This window comes from Prionailurus bengalensis, chromosome D3, assembly GCF_016509475.1.
Source record: "Prionailurus bengalensis isolate Pbe53 chromosome D3, Fcat_Pben_1.1_paternal_pri, whole genome shotgun sequence".
In the NCBI taxonomy this organism is placed as follows: domain Eukaryota; kingdom Metazoa; phylum Chordata; class Mammalia; order Carnivora; family Felidae; genus Prionailurus; species Prionailurus bengalensis.
This window is the reverse complement of record NC_057356.1, coordinates 89,934,467-89,948,425: the sequence shown is the minus strand read 5'-3', so window position 1 is coordinate 89,948,425 and position 13,959 is coordinate 89,934,467.

Genomic DNA, 13,959 nt, shown 5'->3' with positions numbered 1-13,959 from the left:
GACGCTGAGAGAGGAAAAGGAAATTCTATTGATGGCTTACAAATCAAAGAGGACGGATTAATCTGAAATTAAAAAAAAATCACAAACTGCACAAATTTCAAGCCCTTTCTCTTTTCCTTGCCCGGTGCCTTCCTGGTCCAGACCAAGGGGAATTTCCTGCTTGGGTTCATTTGGATGCATTTCTCCAGGCTGCACCCCAGGCTCATGGAACGGTGTGAGGGGCGGGGCAGAGACAGCGCAGGCCCCACCGGGTCTGGGTTCCCACCTCTGAGCACCTCTGTCTGGTCGCCATGGTCACCTGCAGTCCTGCCCCCCATCCGTCACCCCTGGCATTTTCTCACATGACTCAGTTTCCTCAAGGGCCCTCTAATCGTGTATGTGAACGACTCACTCTGCCTTTGTAGCCTTTGGCAGGAAGGAAAACCCCATGGCTGTCACTTCCGTAGCAGAAATACATTAAAACTAAAGTTTGATGCGTGGGCCTTGAGCTAGCAGTTTCTAAAGGAAAAGAGAGTTTGTCTACGGAACAGTGGCTCCTGTCTCTCCAGGGCTGTGCTCTGTGCAGTGGCTTCCTGCAGCCGTGAGGGTCTCACTGAAACGTGCCAACCGGAGGCTCAGGGTCTGTCTCTGAGCGAGGCTTCCGTGCAACTGGGTGTGAGATAAAGGGCGAGGGAGGGGCAGGGGGCTTGCAGGCCGTGCTCCTAAAACAGTTGGCTTTCGCACTGTGACAGCAGAGGGGTCTCCCACGGGTTGACCCTGGCATCACAGCCCTTCATTAGCGTTGGCTCCGAGCCACCTGGCTGGGCAGCAAAGCTGGCTCGGGAAAGGGAAAATGTTCATTTTCATTTAGACCAAAATGGAAGCACATGTTTTTGTTTATCATGGAGACTACGCAACGTGTAATTTCCCAACACAATGGGGTTGTTATTGCTGAAAAGGAGCAGTTTCACCCGTTTCCCCTGTGTCTGACCACTCGGTGTCTCTCCCTTCCCCCCCCCCCCTCTCTCACACACACACACACACACACACACACAAATGCCCCTTTCCCATCCTGCCTGGAGAACTCCATAAAATGCCAGCATGTCTTAAACTATCTGTGGTGGGTTTTGTTTTGTTTTTTTAAAAAAAACCTCAAACCCTTGCAAAATAACACTTTTATAGAACACAATGAACAAACACTATATTTAATATATATTTTTATATTGTAGAGAGAGCCCATGCGAGCAGGGGAGGGGCAGAGGGAGCCGGGGGTGGGGGGGAGAATCTCGAGCAGGCTCCAGGCTCGTGCAGAGCCCGACGCAGGGCTTCATCTCGCAACCCTGGGATCACGACTTGAGCCGAAATCTAGAGTTGGCTGTTCAACCGACGGAGCCACCCAGGGCCCACCAGGATTTGATGTTTTTTGTGCCAAATGAGACTGTGTTGCTTATCTGGTTAAGCAACCACCCCCCTTGCAGAGAAGGGGGCTCCATATGTGGTTTCTGTGTTTGAATAACACTCGGGGGAGAGAAAACTCTGTGAGCTGTGTCCTCACGGAGGAGGACATTCACCGGGTGTAGGCTGCTCCTTTTAAAGTTTTACCCGAATTAATGCACGTGGTGCACTGCATTCACCTCCGGTCCCTCGTCAGAGGTCAGTTTTAACCATGTATCTTGATAGATTAGGGTTATAATGACACGACTCCAGCTTTGAAGCCATGGTGGGTTACAGCTGCCGTGTCCTAACTGCCCGGAAATTGTGGGGGCTACTGACCTCATGATACCCAGTGGTCAAGAAGGGGTTGGACGGGCCGCTGATGTCACCCGGCTGCAAACATTTCCAAACCCACCCGTTCTCATCTCCTCACGGGGAGGGAAGAGCTGGCAGTTCCCAGAGGTGCCGCCTCCAGGAAGTCCCCTGGGCCTGCCTCAGCACCACGCTCACCGCCGGCCTGTCCAGCCACCCAAGAGTGCTCGGGATGGATGCCCAGCATGTTCAATTATTGGGAGGGCCGCTAGTTATTTTAGACTTTGATCTGGAAGCTGTTCTTTGAGCAGCTGGGGGGTGGGGCAGTTTGGCTGTGAGTTTCCGAAACCAAGGACCGCGTGAAAGAGCCGTCACCTACACTGCACGGGCATCTGGCTGCGGGAAAACCAGAGCCACTCCGACGGGAACTCACGGAGCTTGCCCCACCTTTCGGATTCTGAAACCCGTAGAAGTCTTCGAGCCCGGTGTTGGCCTTCCCTCCCCAACTCGTGTCTTCGCTGGAGCCTACTGCGTTCTGCTGCTGAGCGCTGGCACTGGCCTTCAGGAGAGGTTCCCGCGGGCAGATGTGACCCCTGGAGCAGATGCATTTGCTGGGCCCTCTTTGAGTGTCTTGGAGGGGCAACCGACCCAAGCAGGAGCTCTGGGGGCTTTGCTTCTTGGCTTTAGGAGACGGCTTCAGCTTCCGAACATGCCCAGCCTTCCCTCCGCTTCTTCTCCAGGGGCTCCGGGCCTGCCTGTATCTCTCTCCTCTTGTGCTCCCCTGCTCTAGCGGTCCCAGGTGGGAACTCTGAGATCAGACCATCCGAAGTTTCATCTCAGTAACACCATTTATCAGTGTTGTGACATTGGGCAAGGTATTTCACCTCTCTGCCTCACTTTCCCCATCTGTGAGTGCATTGATGGTTACAATCCCTTGGCTCAGGGCTGCTGTGAGAACCGTGCTGTGCAGGGGTGTGTGGGCACTCCTGGAGAGCACTGTGGTTATTTTCGGCCATTTGAAGCCGCGAGGCTGGCTTGGGGAGGGATATGACGTTTCGTGCTTCTCCTGCCCACCTCCTCCCTGTCTCCTTCTCTGCAGAGGCTCCCCCCCTCTTTAGCGATCTAACACCGAACTGGCAGGACAGTCCCCAGCTGGGTGCCTCCTGAGACCCGGTCACGGGTTAATCCTAACTGGGGGCTTCTCGGCCTCACCTCACGTCTAGGGGAACCCGAGCTCGGGGGGGCCCAGGTGTGGGTCCTTTCACGAAGTCCACAGCAGGTGCTGACACACACACATCACATGCCTGCAGGCTGGTAGAGAGCTTCTGTGAGCCACTGTTTGGGCCTCCCTGCCCGCCCCCCGCCGCCCCCCACACCAGAATTCTTGTGCTGAAACCCAATTCCGCTGGGGTGCCGCTGTTAGGAGGCAGGGCCTTTGGGAGACAGGTCATGAGGGTGGGGCTCAAGTCAGGGGATTAGTGGCCTTATAAGAAGAGGCTGCTGAGGGCTAGGGCTCCCTGCCCTGCCCTCCTTTCCACCCTCCCCTCTCCTCCTCTCCCCCCTCCTTCCTGTCCCTCTCTGTCCCTCCCTCTCTCTGCCCTGTGAGGACACAGTGAGAAGGCAGCCATCTCCAAACCACAAAGAAAGCTCCCGCCAGGAACGGAACTGGCCGGCCCCTTGATTTGGGACGTTTAGCCCCAGAACCGTGAGAAGTAGATGTGTGTCGTCCGTGGCATGTCGCTACAGCAGCCCAGGGTGACCGGGGGGCTCCCCAGCTCTCGGTGCTGCCCCAGCGCCGTGTTCCCAGCAGAGCCCCTGCCCCCACTTGGCCCTGGGCACCCAAGGTGCCTCCTGAGTGGGGGTGGGGGGCAGCAACTTGCTGTCAACGTCATCGGCCACGAGGGAAAGAGCCAGCTGCCCCTGGAAATCTGAGCGTGGTGGGGGAGGGGGGCTGCCTGCAGGGACGGCCCCCCCTCACCCCCTGGCCCCTCTCAAAGGCAGCACATGACACCTAGCTAGCACCCGGGCTCTCACCCTGCAGAGGCCGCCATGTAAACGCTCCTTCTCCTGGAGGGTCCATCCGCCCTCAGTGCCCTGAGCTTGTTCGTGCCTCCGCGAGGCGTTTCGGCCACGGGCTGTGTGCAGGGGCCAGGGTGGCGCTCAGCTGTGGTGGACAACCCCACGGGGGCACTTGGGCTCGCAGCCCCACCCTGGACGCTCTGTCATTTTTCTGTAAGAGAAACAGGAGAGGGGCAAGATGCCTCCGTAGCCATCAAGCAAGACCCAGGACAAATGAGCCGTTTGGATTCTTAACATCAATTAACATGAAAAGTGTGCAATTATAGCATTTGCAGAGTCCTTTTATGGAAAGAAACACACTTACTGGAAATTACAGCCGCCTTGGCAAGTGCAAGGTGTTTGGTCAGCATAGTTCTGGCTAACAATGAAACAAAACACATTTAGAGAACTTTCTGGAGAAAAGCGCCATGAGAAACACCCCAGTCTTCACCCTTATGTTGTTCCAAAGCAGCTTGTCACGTGGGTAGGTTTTCACAAGAGGGGTGAGCTTTCTCATGGCCGCCTTCAATTATTTTCTCTCGCTAGTCCCAGCTTCCTTTCATTGCTGTGTGTCAGGACGTGCAGATTGCCCTGGCGTGTGAACTGAAGTCAGCTGTGCTCATGGAAGGTTTCTGAACCCCGAGCCAGAGGCTGGGGCTAAGGTTCTGCTTCTCATGTTAACTAGCTGGATCACTGCAGGAGGCAATTACCTCCATTTTCTCTCTTGCAAAATGGGAAATAAATGTTCTCCAGGGAATTGAATGAGCTAAATAGGCTTAAAGAGTCTGGAACTTGGCAAGGGTTAATGCACAGATCAGAAGTTTCCCTCTGAAATGCATGATTTTAATCCACATTAACCATTGAAAGCCGCCCCATCTTGGTGCATGCAGCTGACGGGGGCTCCTGAAGACAAAGGACAGAGCGGAAAGGGGGGCTGGCGGGCCCGTTGGGGGGCAGGCTAGGACAGAGCCGAGGGAGGCATTCCACGACGGGTGTAGAAGGCATCTCTGCTCATTGTTATTTTTAACTCCCCAGAGTCAGTTTTCTCTCGTCTTCCCAATGTACAACTGAAGGAACCCTGTCTCTTGTGTCAAGAACAAGGTCCGGCCACAGAACACACAGCGAACAGTTTAGCTGGTCACGATTCAAGATTATGGTTATGATTATACTTCTACACGAGCAGCTTAGGCTGTCACTATGGCTGGGAATTGGCCCTAGACCCAGACCTAAGGGAAGGATGCTCCAGTCCGCACAAAGCAGGGTCCTGATAACAACTGCTGGAGCTGGAGGGTCAGACGTTGTAAACTTGGCATCACGGTATCTCTGTCTGAACAAGATTTCTTGGTACGGAAAACCGTGGAACGGTGTTTTCCCCAAATTGTCTGAGACGCCTGCCTCAGAATCCTCAAGAAGCTTCTTCAGAATGCACATTCCAAAGTCTGGAATCAGGGCCTCTGCGAAACCGGATCCAAACACCAACAGTCTTCAGAAAGGTGAGGGATGAGACGCGGTCATGCTAGTAAGAAGAGGGGCAGAAGCCTGCACGGGACAACCCGTCTCTAGCTCCTGAAAATGGTCACACGGTTTCGTTGTGTTCTTAAGTGTGACCGCCGGTAGTAAGTGCCCTGGAATTCCGCTTGCCCAGACCAGAGAGTTCTCTCAAGGTACCCCCAGCTTGGACACCGAAGGTGGAGTCGGAGAGAAAAAATGACTTATTCCCCAAATCACACACCTAGGGGGGGACTGCACGTTTCTGTCCTTGCTGTGAGCTTACAGCATTCTCGGACTCTGAGACCGAGGGAGCAAGGAGCTGTCAGAGGGGGGACGTCCCAACTAAATGGGGACAAGATGGCATCTTCTCTGCTAAGACGGGCAGCTGAAGGTTCCGGGCAGAGATGCCCTGGGGCCGCCAGTGGGGAATTTGGTGACCTGGGGCTGGTGACCGTTGGTATTAATAGCAGGAATAGAGGGGTAAGAACAGAAACGGTACCTCCACGTCTGCCATGCAAAAGTGATTGGGCAGCAAGCCATTATCTTACTTAAACATGATCTTTCATGCCAAAACTAAATAAATGCCCTCAGGCCAGGGGAGCATGCTTGAGGAGTGGCCATAGCTGGAAGCCCAGCCCGAGTTCCCGGGCCACCTGATGACAGCCTCCGCGGTTATAGTCACAGGATGAAGGGTGTGGACAGATGTGGGGAGCAGCTATACTCCAGCTTTTGGGGTGCACCAGAAATCTTGGGGACGGGGGCAGCCTCGGCCCCAGAGGCCCTGATTCCAGACTTTGGAATGTGCATTCTGAAGAAGCTTCTTGAGGATTCTGAGGCAGGCGTCTCAGACAATGAGCAGGGCACCCCGTGGGCGCTCGGAAGTGTCTCCTGTCTGGAGACGTCTGGCTCGCCTGGCGGAGATCCGGACACCACCTCGCCTTCCCTGAAACCAGATCTTCAAGGCAGCCCGATCTTCGGCGAGCTTGGAAGCACAGACAGGCTCTGAGACCTCAGCGGCGTCTCAGATACGCCAGCTCACCGGCTGGAAGGCACAGTATTAATCCCAAACCCTCCATTCTTCAGACTCCCTCAGCACGGCCACCCTCCCTTCTCCGCTACCGTTTTGCGTCTCCTTAACCACTTTTCCTTTTCTCCTCCCCAGCTCCCCCACATGCCTCTGAAGGCGGCGAGTGCAATGAATAAGGGTGGCATCATCCTGAGGAAGCTGCAAAATTCCCCGAATCAGTGCTTTGGGCCGAGGCTTCTGCTCCCTATACAATCCCTCGCGTAACTTCTTCTCTGGCCACGTTTTTAACTTTGCTGTTTTCTCTGAAAATATTTGGCTGAAACACCTGCACGTTCAGCAATTCTCCAAGCCCCATGTGGATCCCGGCCTCGCTCTGGCTGCGGCCTCTCCCAGGCACAGGGCTCGAGGGCAAACCGGCCCCGTGTGTGTGTGTGTGTGTGGCGTGCCCCCCGTGTGCAAGGGGCCGGCAGCCTCCTTCCTCGGGTGGACGGTGAGACCCTCAAGGCCAGAGCGTTTCTCCCGGGCCTGCACCGCCTGCAGCTGAGGGTTTGGATGGGCCCCCAGAGTCTCCCCTTTCCTGGGAGTGTCTTAGTCCAAACGTGTTAACGCGTAGACTTTCGTTGTAGGAAGGCAAACTATACGCGTCCTTTAAAAGCAGTCCCGACGTATCGTGCTTCTTGACCACTCGTTTTGCAGAACTCTGTGCAGCTGGGACCATGCCTCACACCCACACGGCTTTCTACAAGGGGCCAATTTCTACAGCAAGGCTTGAGGAAAAAGAGGCAAAGAGCAGAAGACGCGTAGCTTGTACTTGGAGAGTAAAGTCAATGCGATTCATGCTTTTCTCCCCTTGCGGTTCAGTATACACAACATCACATTTACTAGTTTAAGTGTGCAATTCAGCGGCGTGATGCACACTCACCGTGTTGTACAACCATCACCACTACCCACTCCCAGACCTTCTGTGTTATCCCAAACTCAGTCTCTGGACCCGCCAAACACGACATCCCCCTCTCCCCTCCCCCAGCCTCTGGCAACCACTACTCCCTGTCTCTGTGGACCATCCTATGCTCGAGACCTCAAAGAGGTGTTGTCTTTTTCTGTCTGGCTTACTTCACTCAGCGTAACGTCCCGGAGGCTCCTCCATGTCGTAACGTATCGGGATTCTCTGACTTTTTACGGCAGAATAGTTCTCCCTTGTGCGGACGCACCGTTACCCTGCAGATTTTTGTTTCCAGTCTGGTTGGAATTCACTTCAGTGGGCTCGGGGTCAAAGGTCCATGCCGAAGTCGGACTCCACCATGGGCCTAGTGCGTGTGAGCTACGCAGGTCCCCCAACCTCCCTACCCACCCGGGAAAATAATCCCAGGTCGGCGTTGGGCCGCATGGCCTGTTAGCATGTGGGAGAACAACAAATCACACAGGGTTCTCCCCGGTCCCTTCCAGAACCCCAAGCCCAGTGCAGGCGTGCCTTAATTATTGCCCTTGGCAGATAGTGCATTTTTTAATTTTTTTTTTACAAATTGAAGGTTTGTGACGGGCCTGCATCGAGCACATCTGTCGGTGCCATTCGTCCAACAGCATTTGTTCACTCCCTGTCTCTGTGTCACATTTTGGTAATTCTCCCAATATTTCAAAAATTTTAATTATCATTACATGCGTTACAATGACTTGTGACCAGTGATTAGCACCCACTGAAAGCTCAGCTGATGGTTAGCATTTTTTAGCAATAAAGTATTTAAAAAATGTTTAACTTTATTTGAGAGAGAGAGAGAGAGAGAGGGAGAGCCTGACGAGGGGCCCAAACCCACAAACCTCGAGATCATGACTCGAGCCAAAGTCAGACGCTCAACCGACTGAGCCACCCAGGCGCCCCAGCAATCAAGTATTTTTTTAGTTAGGGTATGTACATTGTATTTTTAGACATAACAATACCTCACACTTACTAGGTCACAGAACAGTGTGAACATAACTCTTGTATGCTCTGCAAGACCACAGCGTTCCCTTGACCTGCTTTATTGTGATCCTAGCTTTATTGCCGTGGTCCGGGAGCCCGGCCCGTGAGACCTCTGAGGTGGGCCTCCAGTGCTCCCCACACTTTCCTCGGCTCTGTGTGTCCTGTGCTCCCCCACTTTCCTCGGCCCTGAGGCGGATCAGGGCGACACGTGGGAAAGCTCTTTTTAAGCTATAATTTCCGCTTCACACAGATACAAGTGCTTCCTCTATGACAACGAGGACGGAGAAGGAACCGACCCTGGGCCCAGGGGCCCGGCAGTGAGGCGGGGGCCGGGGGCTGAAGTCTTTGGGGACCATCGCAGGGTCTGACTGTGCGGACACCCTCCGGGCCGAGTCAGGAAGGAGGTCCCTGAGAGTCCGGGAGGCGGCCTTGCGGGCGCAGGAAGGAGGCTGTTCTTGAGCCACACGGAGTGGAGGATGGGTGGGATTTGGTGGCCTGTTTGGTGAGGGCTGGGCTCAGTGTTTGGGGGCCCCACATAAAACTGGGTGAGGGTCCTGGGGTTCATGATGAGGGGGCAGGAGACGAGCGGCCGGGGTGGTGGTCCTGGAGGGGCCGGAAGACTTCGGGTTGGATCTTCTGAGCTTGATGGGCTGAGTGTGCCCGGGCAGAGCGAATCCACACAGAGCGCAAAAGGTAAAGGAAATACAGCGTGAGCTTCCTGCCCCTTGGACGGGCAAGCTGGGGGAGGGGAGGGGACAGAAAATATTCCCCGAGGTTGGTAAGGCGCTTCTCTTTCAGGAGAGAAGCTTCTACTGAGTGAGAGCTCAGCACCATCGTGAGCAACTGGGCATCTGGCAGTAATCGCAGAAGGTACCGGAAGGGCTTTTAACATCCCAGCCATGCGTGCCTGTCAAAAGCAGAGGGCACAGGGCAGCTCAAAGAAAGACCCCTATCTGGGGCACCTGGGTGGCTCGGTCGGTTAAGCCTCCGACTTAAGCTCAGGTCACGATCTCACAGTCTGCGAGTTCGAGCCCCGCGTCGGGCTCTGTGCTGACGGCTCGGAGCCTGGAGCCTGCTTCAGATTCTGTGTCTCCCTCTCTCTCTGCCCCTAACCCACTCGCATTCTGTCACTGTCTCTCTCAAAAATAAATGAACATTAAAAAAAAAAAAACAAAGACCCCATCTGTATGCGTGGCCACACACACACGTGTAGGGTGTCGGGATGGCTCCTTGAGAACAGAAAGAGGAACGAAGGAATTTGCCTTTTTTGTCTGCAGTGAAAGAGACTGGATGTTGAGGCCACGAAAGCATCACGAAATTAAGAAGGTAGGGAGGCAAGTATTTTATTCTCTCCACTTCCTAGGTGAGGGGCCCACGAAGTGAAGGAGCTTGTCCCAAGTCTCAAGCTAGTCGCAGCCAGAACTGGGACAAGACCGGGGTGGCCTTCAAAGGCCGTGTAGGTTGAGTCACATAACACACTAGTTAATTTGTACCACGTATTTATTCTATTTCAAACACATATGATGAGTGACTCCGTAAAAGAGGGAACACAAAACGAACACCTGAGTCTTTCCAGGATTCAAGTTGCTTTTGTTTGAGAGACGAGTGACGGTACCACTGAACCAGGGGTGGGGACCCTGGTGGCATGGCAGTGTGGCGATGAGGGGAAGGGCCGTCCCCACGTGTCTCTCTGTCACTTTTGCCTCCAGTGACACACGCATGAGTTACACGGGGGGCCCCTCTTTCCCCGCCTGCAGACCGAGGGGCTGCTGCTCTGGGCTGGCAGGGGGTGCCCCGCCCACGAGGGTGACCGCAGTCACGGTGTCCTGACGCTTACCGTCACACAGGAGTGTGCAGCATAGGTGTGGCTTCTTTAATTCGCATCGCACCCCTGGGGCGGGAACTAGCCCATATTGGAGATGAGAAAACATGTCAGGTCCAACCGTGCGTCAGAGCCTGGCTCCCCAGCCTGCTTTGACCTGCGCCTGCACTGTCCCGAGATGAAAAATGCTTCACCAAAATCCACCTACACGTCATGTGTGGGGTCCGCGGGGGCCACGGTTCCAGCGCTCAGAGAGCTCCAGGCGCCTCTGTGCTGCCTGCCCACAAGCGTCTCCACAGCAGGCTCCCTCCGCGGGCTCCAGGGTGCTGTGGGCACTAAGAGGGGGGTAGGGGCACTGCTGACGAATCCCAAATCCTAGGGGGTCCAGGCTGCACTGGGAGGGAGAGGGGGATGATCCAGGTGACCTGATGGCCGATGCGTGTCAGCAGGATGCCGGTGCTCCCCCGAGACGTGTCCACAGGATGTAGGTGCTCCCTCGAGACGTGTCTACTGGATGCCGGTGCTCCCCCGGGGCATGTCTGCAGGATGCTGGTGCTCCCGTGGTGCCTTGGCGTGCTTGCTAGGAGCACAAGGGACTTGCTCCCGTTTCGTCCCGTTTGCCCAGCTCACGGTTCTCAGCTGGGGACGCAGGGCCAGCGGTACTGAGCACCGAGTGGGGGAGGGGGGTCAGGCACTCAGCAAACATGCTGTGTCTTGTGCCATTGAATCCTCCTGATTCCGGCAAGGAGGGCTCGCCCTGTGCAGGTGACCCAAGGCTGCAGTCCGGGGCACTGAAGGGCCCCCCACGAGCCTGAATTCACCCAAGTCACGCAGGGTGGTGGGGGCCCGGCCGGCTTCGCAGCCATCGGTCTGAGCAGCAGTAGCCACAGGCTGCTCCTGAGGACGTGGGCTCAGCACCCCCCCCCCCAAGGAAACCAAGGATAGGCTCCAAACGTGACTCATTGCATAGTCTGCACCAGGGCTCGGGAGCACTACCTGGGCAGCACTTGCCCCCCCACTGACAGGAGGAAAGGAGGCAGTGTGGCTAACTGTAGAGACTGCGACAAGTCACTTCCCTTCTGAGTCCCTTCCCTCAGAAGCTGGGTCCTGGGTGTCCCCCCACACTCTCTGGAGGCTGTGAGGTCTCCTGCTGTGGCTGCTCACCACGCCCGCCCCCTCAGCCCCTCTCACTGTCCCCCTCCTCCATGGGCCTCCTTCCCCGCCCCCGCTCCCCTCCTCACCCCCCCCACCGTGGCCCTCTCACCTCCCCCAACTATGGTCCCTCTCACCCCCCCCCCACGGCAGCCCCTCTCACCGCCCCCCACCCCAACCCCCCAGGCTCCAGCTGTCCTCGCCCCGTTGCTCTGGTTGGGATGGGAGCACTGGGGACAGGACACAGCATCACACGGGGACCTGGGCATCAGGCCAGTATGACACAGCTGTGGCCTCAGAGCTCGCAGTGTATGACGAAGCACGTAGCCAGGAGCTGCGGCAGAAGGTTCCAGGGTGAAGCTCAGACCTGCCCTGGGCTCCTTGAGAGCACAAAAAGAGGGAGGTGGTATCGGTCGGGGTGCCAGTTTGTCCTGGGACCCTCCAAGCCGGTTTCAAAGGTGTTCCTAGACCAGTGATGGAAACAGGAGAGCTTGGCCGGGAGGGAGTGGTGCGGGGGGAACGCAGGGGTCTGCGCGGGAGGCCCCTTGCCCACCATGGTGGGCCTACCACTCCCCGGGCTCTGTCTGGAAGAGTCTGAGAGACACGGAGCGGGGAGCTCCCAGCGGGGGTGAAGCTCTAATTCTGGAGGAGATACCTTCTGTGCAAGGAAACCTCAATACCCTCCGACCCAGTAGCGAGGGCATCACAGTCATTTAGAGCGCGAGGCTTCAGCGACTGGAGAGCCGGGAAAGGGCAAAGGGGCAAAGCCCTATATGAAAACCCGAGGCATGGTTTACCTGTGTTGTAAGAGCTGCCGACACCCCAGAAGACGGGAGCACCTTACGAATGCAGCCTCTTCACGAGAACACTTCGTAGCCTGTAAAAAAAACAAAACGATTACACCACTTTGCTCTCCACAATAATTTATGCAGCCTCTTGGATGGAAAATGGCCAATTATCTTTAATAGCATAACAAGGCACAACTTTACAAGTCATCTGGCCATTCTGGAGTATTTACAATCTGGTTTGCTAAGGGCAAGAGTGTGCACCTTGAGGGGGTTACTTCCACTGGTATCCAGGAGCAGACCTGCTCGCCTGGCCTCCCACCTGGGGGAGGCTTTCTGCCTCATTCAAGGCATGACCACTTCCAGAAGCATCTCTGTTAAGGACATCCTCAGGCCTGCGCCTACAGCAATGACTCTCATCTCCCCACTCCCACCGCTCTGTTCCAGGGTCAGAGCCCTAGGTGCTCACCCTGCCCTCGATGACATCAGTGTTTTAGACTCCATCACCCTGGAGACATGTCCTTGATAAATCCTTCAATGAAAACAGCAAGCTGCAGGACAAAATGGTCTATTACAACTCAATTCTTTTTCCATTTCTAAAAATTGAAGTGTGATTGGCATGTAACATTGTGTGGGTTTAAGGTACATGGCACGTTGATACATTACATTTCTGTGTTGCATATTTTGCCACATGGCTACCATCACAGCCTTGGCTAACACCCCTGTTGTGTTACATAATTATCATTTCTTTTTTGCGGTGGGAACAATTAAGACCTAGTCTTTTAGCATACAATTCAATTTTTATTGAAGGGGACAAAACCCTTATCTGTCTGTGTGTCTGTGTGTGTGCATACACAAATACATATATTTAAAACTCTGACAGTATATACACAAAACTGCTGATTGTGATTATCTCAGAGAGGGTGGGGAAGGATAGATATTTACTTCATAAATTATATTCTGCTACATTGCCTGTTTCTGATGTTCCATAATAGTCATTTTGGCCATTGAAAACGGGTGACAACGTTTTTTAAAAGTAGAGGTTTTCAAAGTTTTCCAAGACTCGGTTTTCAGTTTCCCAGGGAAACTTATTTTGAACTGTTGAATTTAATAAGATTATGGGCCAAGGCCTTGGAAAAAAATACGTCTATAAAAATCAAGGTTATTTTTGCCCGAATCCTTAGTGCCGTTCCATGAGTCGGGAAACAAAGCAGTTCGGCTCTCACGCTCAGAGTGCGTGCTACCTGCCTTCATAAGGCACCAGTGGGGCATCGCTATTTGTTTTCATGCGAGAGGTTTGATGTCATGTTTCCCGAAACTGACAATTATGCTTGTGAATAGGGCCCTTCTGTGGTGGACTGTGCTCCTTTGGGGAGAAAACCGTAGTACCGTGGACCCTTGAACAACACGGGCTCGAACCACATGGGTCCACTTATATGTGGATGTTTTTCTATAAATACAGACAGTACTGTAAATGTATTTTCTCTTCCTCATGATATATATACACATATATTTAATAGGCTTCACCCCCAAGGCCCAATGCAGGGCTTGAACTCTCGACCCTGAGATTAATACCTGAGCTGAGATCAAGAGCTGGAAATTTAATCGACTGAGCCACCCAGGCGCCCCCTTCCTCGTGATATTTTCAATAACACTTTCTCTCCTCTAGCTTATTGTAACGATACAGTATACGACACATACAATGTACAGAATATGTGTTAGCTGTCATCAGGAAGGCTTCTGGTCAACAGTAGGTTATGTTTCAGGGGAGTCAAAAGTTAAACATGGATTTTCAACTGCACAGGACGCTGGAGTCCCTGAGCCCTGTGTTGTTCAAGAGTCATCTGTATTTGAACCTACCTTTCATTCTTGAAATGCTTCAAGATTTAAAGCACTGAACTCCAAAACGTGTACTAGATGAAATTTGACTTTACTCTTGATA